The sequence below is a fragment of the Nipponia nippon genome, unplaced genomic scaffold (genome assembly GCF_047370975.1).
Source record: "Nipponia nippon isolate SJK-2023a ecotype South Korea unplaced genomic scaffold, ASM4737097v1 scaffold_27, whole genome shotgun sequence".
Lineage (NCBI taxonomy): Eukaryota > Metazoa > Chordata > Aves > Pelecaniformes > Threskiornithidae > Nipponia > Nipponia nippon.
In genome coordinates this window covers 6,733,850-6,745,068 of record NW_028262344.1, presented here as the reverse complement: position 1 = coordinate 6,745,068, position 11,219 = coordinate 6,733,850, and the positions used below count along the sequence as shown (strand labels likewise).

Sequence of the window (11,219 nt, the reverse complement as noted above, 5' to 3'; positions counted from 1 at the left end):
TATGATTTAAGGTAATTAGTGCCGTCGTCAACAGACGCTGTGCCCGAAATAAGGGAGGGTCAAGGGGAGGGGGAACCCCTGTTCCTGGGCTTATCTTTTCCCCCTCCCTAAGTCGGTCGAGTAACCCTTTTAATGTGCGGTGCGCGCGTTCTACAATGCTTTGGCCCGTACTGTTGTAGGGAATGCCATGACTCAACTGAATATCCCAGCGCGCGCAAAAGTCCTTTGTCTTCTTGCTGACATATGCCGTTCCATTATCTGTTTTAATTTTTTGTGGGATGCCAAGTTGCGCCATACAGTCCTGCCAATGTAAAATAACTGCAAGAGCATTTTGTTTAGCATGCATAAACGCTAAAATAACTCCACTGCAGGTATCAACTGTGACATGCAGATACTTACGTGGATTAAAGGGTTCATAAATCGTAACATCAGACTGCCATATTTGGTTGGGCTGCAACTCTCGAGGGTTTACCCCTGCCTCCCAGAGGGGACCTCTGGAACACACAGGACAAGCAGCAATCACAGAGCGAGCATCTTGCAACGTAATGCCAGCGAGCCTAGCTAAACCGCGAGCTCCACAGTGGAGGAGCTCATGCAGGCGGAAAGCTCGCCTTAGGTTAGAAGTTTCTTCAACCGCCAGTACGCTCCTTGCTAAGCTGTCCGCTACTTTGTTCCCGGCAGAAAGAAAACTCGGTATGGAACTATGACTATTAACATGGATAGGACAGACAGGAGCGGTTCTCATTTGCAGTGCGGTGAGCAACATTCCGGCAATCTCCGACGTTGCCCCAAGTGCCCATCGGCACTTCTTCAGTAACTTATATACATAGCAAGAGTCTGTGATTAGATCCAAGGCCTCTTTGGGCCATTGAGTGAGAGCCATCCATACCGCTTTGGCCTCAAGATACTGTACGGATTGCCCTTGATCTTGATAACTAATGTGGGTCCACTGACCATCCTCCTGCCATGTAACGACAGCTTTCCCAGTAATCGATGACGCGTCGGTAAAAACTGTGCGGCCTCCGGTGGGTTGTTCAACTATGGCACTAGCTGGCAAAAAATGGAGTACCTGGATTATCTCCCCACAGGGGTGTGGTCTTAGACCTTCAACACGACCCGTAAATTCAGCTATCGCCGCTTGCAGGAGCCCCACTTGTGGAAGTACCAACTCCCACTGTGCCAAAGAACAGGGCAATGCGATGACCTCCGGGTCCTTCCCTGTTAAGTGTTGAGTTTGCCTCCGACAGCGGAGAATAAGCTGGGATAATAATGTTGGCCAAGAAATTAAAGCCGTCTTTGGTTTGCCTTGATACAACCAAGCAAAAGGCCAGCCTTTTTCACCATTATTTTGAATTAGTAAACCATGGCCAGCGGTATCGGTCATGTAAATCAGGGCAGTGACCAGTTGTTCAGGTGTAAATCGAGCGAGACCCCAATGCTGGGCCCGCTCCATAATTGTCCTAAGAATCTCCTGATGGTTTCTTGAAAGAGTCCTTGGAGCTAGGGGGGAATCTCCTCCTTTCAGGAGTTGATATAAGGTAGTCATTTCTGCCTCAGATATTGGAATAAAGTTTCTAAGCCACAATAGTTGTCCAATTAATTTTTGCGCCTCATGGAGTGTTGTCACTGTAGTCCGAATTTCAAATGATTGTGCTGTCACGCTTCGTGGCCTCAGTTGAGTACCTAAATACTTTACTGCACGCCCTACCTGTGTTTTCCGAGGCTCAATGTGTAACCCATGTCGCTCCAAACTGACTATCAGCTGCACGCGTGCCTTTTCCAGTAACTCCTCTTGGTTGGACACCAATAACACGTCATCCATGTAATGGAAAATGATGACCGTAGGGAAATTTTCTCGAATAGGGCGTATCGCAGCAGCTACAGCAATTTGACACAAGACTGGTGAGTTTTTCATGCCCTGGGGTAACACCTTCCATTGATATCTGGCGCACAGGTGTTGATTGTTAGGCTCAGGAACAGTAAAGGCAAAGCGTACTCTATCTTCTTCATGCAAGGGAACACTAAAAAAGCAATCTCTAATATCTATAACCACTATTTGATAGTCAGGTGGAACCATGGCCGGAGAAGGGAGGCCCGCTTGTAGCGGGCCCATGTCTTGTATACATGCATTAACTGCGCGTAGATCATGTAGCAGTCGCCACGCTCCCGATTTTTTCTTTATCGCGAAAATGGGGGTGTTCCAGGGACTTGTAGAGGGTTTGATGTGTCCTGCATCAAGTTCTCGTTGTACCAATTGTCAAACAGCTGCCCCCTTTTCCTCTGTCAATGGCCACTGCTCTACCCACACTGGCTTATCTGTCAACCAGGTGAGTTTTAATGGGCGGACACAGGCAGTGGCCATTATGATAAATTTGTACACAGCACTATATTCATCTTCTGCAAGCAACATCGTCCCAAGATGACAATGGGTAACTCAGCAATGACGGGGTTACACAATGCTACCCTAGCTTGTCCGGATTCCAGATCCTTCAACATAATTTGCATTGGGTTCCTGCTTTGATGCGAGGTCTGCATGCCTCCCACGCCTTGCAGCGAACCTCTCGGTTCGAGTGGCCAATCATCTGGCCATAGATGTGATGGGATTACTGTAACGTCCGCTCCTGTATCCAAAAGGGCTCTTAACACGAGGCGTGGTGTTCCCCCCAACTCTGGGAGCCATGGGGTAACTATAATATCTACTTCTGGTCATGTGGTCATGTTTAGGGTGAGTGCCACATACAGTGAGGCTCTATCCCCAGCCTCCTCTATTGCGCGCTCCCATCTCCCCAAGGCAGCTGAGTTGGATATTGCATCATTGGAACCGCAGGCGACTGTGCTGGTCCCAGGGAAGGAAAGACTCCCTGTGCCATACATTGCGCTGCTGTCGTCGGGCCTGTTGAGCTGATCACTGGGGCAGGTGGGGATGGCACGGCCCTCGGCCATCCCCTCTTCTCGTTTCCCCAGCCCAGTCTCCTTTGCTGACTCCCCGCTTTGCACTGTCGAGCTCTGTGGCCTAGTCGCCCACAGCGCCAGCATCGTAGGTCTCTCTCTCCTTCCCCTGTTCCGGGGGTGTTTATTTTTGAAGGGCATTGTCGCGCCATGTGTCCTTGCCCCCCACACTTATGGCACATAAGTCGTGCGCCGCGGCAGGCCGCATGGACCGCAGCCACTACCGGTTGCATACTTTGCACCTGTTCCTGTTCCAGCACGTAACGAATCATCTGTGAAAGCACGGTCCCTATGGGTAACTGTCTTAGCAACACTGCTGTTTGTGGGTTTGCTTGTGTACGAGCACAGTCAAGCAATATCGCCTCCTTAGCCTGCTCAGGAAGTCGAGCAACCTGGAGCGCCGCTTGCAGCCGGTCTAAAAACTTTGTGAAGGGCTCACTTAACGATTGCCGTATTTGGACCCATGGAGACTCCCTTTTATCAAGGGCCACGATGATGCGTATCGCTTCCTGGGCAGCTTTTGAAGATGCAGCAAAATCATGCCCCCGCATTCGCTGAGCCTGTGCCTGAGGAGTTGCAAACTGCCCTTCACCCATCAACTGCTCTAAAGTCACTCCTGCCATGGGATGGCCGGCCTGTTGCGCCTCGATAACAACTTGGGTGCACCGATTCCTCCACTCCTCCCTAAACAATACCATCATCGAGGGGGTCAATACGGCCCGCATCAACTGAATAATATCAAAAGGTGCAAGCGGCGTTGCAAAAACACAGTCTAGTAGGACTTGGGTTTCTGGGGAATTTAATCCATGACTTTTCACTGTTGTGACCAATTCTTTCACCAGCTTCGCATCTAACGGTTGCCACTCATAACCTCCACCTGGGGCTGCTCGGATAGGAAGTGCTTGAATCAGAGGGGCCTGGAATCGCACTCCTTCCAAGACACAATTTTTTGCAATCATCCGCCAATCCGTCCTGTTTGCCCTCTCTTTCGGCATTCCCCCTGGCATAAGACTTTCCGCATTTGCCACCACCCCTCTCAATCGGCTGATCAATGCCTCGAGTTCCCTTGAAACCTCGTTAGTCCATCTCGGAAGCGGGGGCGGATGAGCAACAATCGAGGATCCCTCATCACCCCCTTCGCCCTCACTGCTATCAGAGCTCATGGGGTAATCGTGTACAGGCTCCCTCCACTGTGAGGGAATACCAGTTTGATTTCCCATTGCCCCAGGGATAGGGGTTCCCTCTGGTGGCTCAGGTATCACTGACAGTGCCGGGGGAGCCCTACCACCCACCCCCCGATGTCCTGCACTCCACTCTCTGTGTGTCCAGCACTCGTCGATCACTGGGATACAACGAGGCATCCTCAGGTGTTTTGCCTTCCTTTTCTCCTTCCCGCCATCTTCCTTCACGTAGTTCACGATACCACTAGGATCCCACATCAGCCCCCGGGACCCAATCCAGCAACCTATCAGTCAGCTCCCTTTCCACACATTGTTGCAACTCGCCCCAGGGGCATTGAGGAAGTGGCAGATCCGCCGGTGCAGGAGGTGCCGAAGGTTCCGTGGGCGGCCACTCTAAACTCCCCACTTGTATCGGGAACACCTTTCCCGACTCCTTTGTTCCCGCTGCGCCATAGCCTCCCTGCACCTCCCCTTCCTCCGTTGGCTCAGCCCCCAGTAACAACGGTTCCGTCTGTGTCCCACAGGCCACTCCTTCCCAGCCAGCCTGTGTCCCCTCCGAAACCAAACCCGTTGGCTTTTCATTCCCAGGAGATTCCTGCCCCATCAGCACACCACCTGCAGCAGGCCGGCACCGCCTTGCCGCAAACCCCCTCTTGAGCACCCTTGTCGTTACCGACTTTAGTACCTTTATGAGTTCCGCGAGCTCTATCGCTGTTGCCTGATCACGTCAGAGTCACCACTGTGTAGCAAACACTACACATCAAGGTTATCCCACCAGATCTCCAGCCGACCCGGGCTTTATACCCCCAGCAGTAGGCGTGTCATGTTATAAGGGGCGGAGACAAGGGAGGGTCGACCCTTAACTCTTTCCGTACAGCACGTGATCTTCCGGTCGCCAGCCCTTATCTTTACTACAGGGCAGGAACTTGTCGCCATTGCCCCTATCCCTTAAGTCACTGTATTCAGCCAGACAGAGAGAGAGGATAGGGAATCCTCCGTATCATGCGTCCTTTCTGCGTGTTGGGCCTGTCTCAGGGAAGGTAGGGTGCGATCCCAGTAATCTAGTGCGCTCTCACTCTCCCTGATACTCCTCAGCCTACTCACCTCCTCCCGGAGCTCTGTCACTAAGTGGAGGAGTTCCTCTACCTGGGCGCACCCCCCACAGGTGTGCTCACTACTGCCATCCGATACTGGCATAAGAGTAGGTCACACCCTGCAGCCTGACACCTGGATGGTGTTCCCCGGGGCTCAGTATTGGGGCCAGTTCTGTTTAATATCTTTATCAATGATCTGGACGAGGGGATCGAGTGCACCCTCAGTAAGTTTGCAGACGACACCAAGTTGGGCGGGAGTGTCGATCTGCTGGAGGGTAGGAAGGCCCTGCAGAGGGATCTGGACAGGCTGGATCGATGGGCTGAGGCCAACTGTACGAGGTTTAATAAGGCCAAGTGCTGGGTCCTGCACTTGGGTCACAACAACCCCAGGCAATGCTACAGGCTTGGGGAAGAGTGGCTGGAGAGCTGCCCGGGGGAAAAGGACCTTGAGGTATTGGTTGACAGCAGGCTGAATATGAGCCGGCAATGTGCCCTGGTGGCCAAGGCGACCAATAGCATCCTGGCCTGTATTAGAAACAGTGTGGCCAGCAGGACTAGGGAAGCTGTTGTCCCCCTGTACTCGGCACTGGGGAGGCCGCACCTCAAGTACTGTGTTCAGTTTTGGGCCCCTCACTACAGGAAGGACATTGAGGTGCTGGAGTGCATCCAAAGAAGGGCAACGAAGCTGGTGAAGGGTCTGGAGCACAAGTCTTAGGAGGAGTGGCTGAGGGAGCTGGGGTTGTTTAGCCTGGAGAAGAGGAGGCTGAGGGGAGACCTTAGCGCTCTCTACAACTACCTGACAGGAGGTTGTAGCGAGGTGGGGGGGGTGTGTGTCGGTCTCTTCTCCCAAGTAACAAGTGACAGGACGAGAGGAAATGGCCTCAAGTTGCGCCAGGGGAGCTTTAGATTGGATATCAGGAAAAACTTCTTCACTGAAAGGGTAGTCAGGCCCTGGAACAGGCTGCCCAGGGAAGTGGTTGAGTCCCCATCCCTGGAGGTATTTAAAAGACGTGTGGATGTGGTTCTTAGGGCCACGGTTTAGTGATGGACTTGGCAGTGTTAGGTTAACGGTTGAACTCGATGATCTTAAGGGTCTTTTCCAACCTAAACGATTCTATGATTTTGTCCACAGATGGTCCTGAGGTGCTCACAGAGTGGATTTGACTGCTCAGTTGGCAGGAGGAATCCTGCAAAATTTTTGCCCTTCACATATCAGTGACTCTCCTCCCAGCAGGAACAATTCCAAGTCCTGAGCTCTAGGATATAGGGGTATACCCTATATGTTAGGGTATCATGCTGTGTTAGACCAATCACCTGTTCCCCACCCCAGGCTCTAACAGGAGTGCCTAGGGCTGTAATAACTAAGCACAAAGCTATCTATCTGTTTAAGTACCTAGCTTAACCTTGACATTTTCTTGTGGTTGCACAGTTGTTGTACTTAATTTCTGTATGGTGTTGGCACTCAGTGCAAGTTCCATAAATCAAGCTGTATTCTGTACCTTGAGAACAGAGGCTTTACTTAACATACCTGAGATTAAATTGTCAGTGTGAGAGTTTTGAAGAGTTTCCAGAACACAACTATCAATCAAATGCTATTCCTTACAGAATTCATGTGAAAGATTAAGAACTGATTTTATTGTGTAGTATAGATATTCACAAAAGACAGTGACACATACATTATATACATTTAGACAATATAGAAATGCCTTTTGAAAGTTTTTTCCTGTTTTCTCTTTAAGAATCAGCTGCAGAAATGTTGTATAAGCCTAGAAAAATAATTTTTGCTCAACAAAACAATCTCCTCCCACAGCTGCAACTGGACTTTCTTACTCACATCTGTCACCAACAAGAGATGTGTTTGAATGCTCATCAGTCTTGCTTTGGTCCTGACGTTCTAGAGGTAATAAGTACCTGCAGCTTCCACTTAGAACTAAGCACACTTGGCACTCCTGAAAACTAAACCGGGGGGGGGGGGGGGGGGAGGGGGGGGCGGCTCACTGCTGTCCGAAACACTAGTGTTGAAGGATTAAGCGTTTAATAGTAGATGCCCTAAAAGAGGGAATCAGTGCGAGATCCTTAAGGAAAATTTGAAGTTTCATGCATTAAATAGTAAACTTTTGTAGAAGTTTAATTCACAAAAAAAGAACAAAGCAGCCTAAAACATATATACTTTGTTGGAAATGAGCTCCAGCCTGTAATTATTGAATCATCCACTCTGGTAGAATGTCCTAGATTAGTTCAATGCCTATAGTATTTATACCAATTTCTGCAAGGCACTAAAGAGGAAAAACCAATGCTGACTATCCAAAACCTGTTTCAGCACAGTGAGCCTACCATGCTTTCCAGATTTGGTTTTCATGTGGATTTGCACGATCAAGAAAATATTTCAAATAGCATTGTGTCATCAGCAGAAATATTCCAGAACATGTTTTCACACTTCAGATGATTTTGACTACTGGAAAGTAAGTTGTTGGACTTGGTCATCCTAAGAGTTTTTATTACTTTATTTACATACATAACATGCCATGCTCTACCCTGGCAAATAAAAGGCTTACTTCATGGAAGTCCTAAACTGTGGGGCTTCACATGAGCAACATGATAATGTATGAAATGTTACCTTGAAACTCTGGGAGAAATAACGCCCTCACATTGGCTTCTAACAAGAGGGAAAAATTGAGCAAACCGTTAAATTAATAGCTGCAGCACAGGGAGTTGTATCTTTTGTATCTGTACACAGGATAGTGTATCTTTTCAGGGGTTACACCAGATTAATGGTGCTGTGGTTTAACCCCAGCCAGCAACTAACACGAGGCGTGGTGTTCCCCCCAACTCTGGGAGCCATGGGGTAACTATAATATCTACTTCTGGTCATGTGGTCATGTTTAGGGTGAGTGCCACATACAGCGAGGCTCTATCCCCAGCCTCCTCTATTGCGCGCTCCCATCTCCCCAAGGCAGCTGAGTTGGAAACTGCATTATTGGAACCGCAGGCGACTGTGCTGGTCCCGGGGAAGGAAAGACTCCCTGCACCACATATTGCGCCGCTGTCGTCGGGCCTGTTGAGCTGATCACTGGGGCAGGCGGGGATGGCACGGCCCCCTGCCATCCCCTTTTCTCGTTTCCCCAGTCCGGTCTCCATTGCTGACTCCCCACTTTGCACTGTCGAGCTCTGTGGCCTAGTCGCCCACAGCGCCAGCATCGTAGGTCACTCTGTCCTTCCCCTGTTCCGGGGGTGTTTATTTTTGAAGGGCTTTGTCGCGCCATGTGTCCTTGCCCCCCACACTTATGGCACATAAGTCGTGCGCCGCGGCAGGCCGCATGGACCGCAGCCACTACCGGTTGCATACTTTGCATCTGTTCCTGTTCCAGCACGTAACGAATCATCTGTGAAAGCGTGGTCCCTATGGGTAACTGTCTTAGCAACACTGCGGTTTGTGGGTTTGCTTGCGTACGTGCACAGTCAAGCAATATCGCCTCCTTGGCTTGCTCAGGAAGTCGAGCAACCTGGAGCGCCGCTTGCAGCCGGTCTAAAAACTTTGTGAAAGGCTCACTTAACGATTGCCGTATTTGGACCCATGGAGGCTCCCTTTTATCAAGAGCCGCGACGATGCGTATCGCTTCTTGGGCAGCATTCGAAGATGCAGCAAAATCGCGCCCCCGCATTCGCTGAGCCTGTGCCTGAGGAGTTGCGAACTGCCCCTCACCCATCAGCTGCTCTAAAGTCACTCCTGCCATGGGATGGCCGGCCTGTTGCGCCTCGATAACAATTTGGGTGCACCGATTCCTCCATTCCTCCCTAAACAATACCATCATCGAGGGGGTCAATACGGCCCGCATCAACTGAATAATATCAAAAGGTGCAAGCGGCGTTGCAAAAACACAGTCTAGTAGGACTTGGGTCTCTGGGGAATTTAATCCATGACTTTTCACTGTTGTGGCCAATTCTTTCACCAACTTCGTATCTAACGGTTGCCACTCATATCCCCCGCCTGCGGCTGCTCGGATAGGAAATGTTTGAATTGGAGGGGCCTGGAATCGCACTCCTTCCAAGACACAATTTTTTGCAATCATCCGCCAATCCGTCCCGTTTGCCCTCTCTTTCGGCATTCCCCCTGGCATAAGACTTTCCGCATTCGCCACCACCCCTCTCAATCGGCTGATCAATGTCTCGAGTTCCCTTGAAACCTCGTTAGTCTGGAGTCCCATTCCCTTTTTTAAAGATTCGCCCCTCTTTGGTAATGATCTTGGAAGTGGGGGCGGATGAGCAACAGTCGAGGATTCCTCGTTGCCCCTTTCGTCTTCACTGCTATCAGAGCTCATGGGGTAATCGTGTACAGGCTCCCTCCACTGTGAGGGAATACCAGTTTGCTTTCCCACTGCCCAAGGGGTAGGGGCTCCCTCTGGTGGCTCAGGTATCACTGGCAGTGTCGGGGGAGCCCTACCACCCCCCTTCGATGTCGTTCAGCCGTGACGCCGGTTCTCCTTGTTCCTCAGATTTTTTCTTGCGCTCTGCTCTCTGTGTATCCAGCACCCGTTGATCACTGGGATGCAACGGGGCGTCCTCAGAAGATGATAGTGCCTTGCCCTCCTTTTCTCCTTCCTGCCATCTTCCTTCACGTAATTCACGATACCGCTGGGATCCCACATCGGCCCCCGGGACCCAATCCAGCAACCTATCAGTCAGCTCCCTTTCCACACATTGTTGCAACTCGCCCCAGGGGCATTGAGGAAGTGGCGGATCCGCCGGTGCAGGAGGTACCGAAGGTTCCGTGGGCGGCCGCCCTAAACTCCCCACTCGTAACGGGAACACCTTTCCCGACTCCTTTGTTCCCGCTGCGCCATAGTCTCCCTGCACCTCCCCTTCCTCCGTTGGCTCAGCCCCCAGTAACGACAGTTCCGTCTGTGTCCCACAGGCCACTCCTTCCCAGCCAGCCTGTGTCCCCTCCGAAACTAAACCCGTTGAGTTTTCGTTCCCAGGAGATTCATGCCCCATCAGCGCGCTACGTGCGGCAAGCCAGCACCGCTTTGCTGCAAACCCCTTCTTAAGCACCCTTTCTACTGTTCCCCAGGCGCGAAGCCAGTCACTGGCTCCTCCAACATTATTTATGATTGCTTCTGTCAGCTCATTGCGTATTTTTCCCCAATTTGAGGTGTCGAAAACTTCTGTGGGAGTGCCGAGCACTCCCCGGCGTAGCATCCATTGGATGCAGTCGCCCGTGGGCCTTTTCCTTATCACCCCATCCTCGCCCACCTCCACTGCTACCAATTTTAATACCTTTACGAGTTCCGCGAGCTCCATCGCTGCTACCTGCAGCCGATCACGTCGGGGTCACCACTATGTAGCGTTCGTTACCTATCAAGGCTATACCGACGGATCTCCAGCCGACCCGGGCTGGGGAAGGAACAGTCAGCACACACAGTGTGGGTGTTCAACTCCCCCGTTTATTGCGCAGTTTACCTTTATACCCCCAGCAGTAGGCGTGTCATGTTATAAGGGGCGGGGACAAAGGAGGGTCGACCTTTCACTCTTTCCGTACAGCGCGTGATCTTCCGGTCGCCAGCCCTTATCTTTACTACACCTGAGTTTTGTTTTTATTATCAGAAAACTTTATCTGGATCTTCATTACTGTTTTAGTGCCTAAAGTCATCAATAAAAGTATAAAGCCAAGCAGAGTTGGCTTTTGAAGGTCTCCCAAGAACCTCTTTTCAGCATCACTTACTGCAAGCTGCTCCCCTCAAACCCATACAACCAAGTTCTCCTTGAAAAACACCACCTGGGAGACGACCTCTTTCTCCTTCCCAATGGGTATTTATAGGACTAGGATCAAGTGCAGCAGGTAGACCACAAAGGCTGACTTCCCCTGGTAGGGAAGGAGCGTGTTTCATCCTGGGTGAACGTTTTAAAAAACCCAGGCTTGCCCTCCTGGACAGGCAGGAGAAGTGCCTGGTTTCCTTCTGCTATCAAACAAGACAAATGTGAATCATAACTTTTTCCT

At 50.9% G+C, this 11,219-nt stretch overlaps 1 long non-coding RNA gene across 1 annotated transcript; it reads left to right on the top strand.

Annotated features, from left to right (window-relative positions):
- Nucleotides 1–1,553: 1,553 nt before the first annotated feature.
- Nucleotides 1,554–7,686, top strand: LOC148055111 (uncharacterized). Its single transcript, XR_015705964.1, has 2 exons — nucleotides 1,554–5,170; nucleotides 7,035–7,686. It is a non-coding gene; the product is annotated as an uncharacterized LOC148055111 (long non-coding RNA).
- Nucleotides 7,687–11,219: the final 3,533 nt, after the last annotated feature.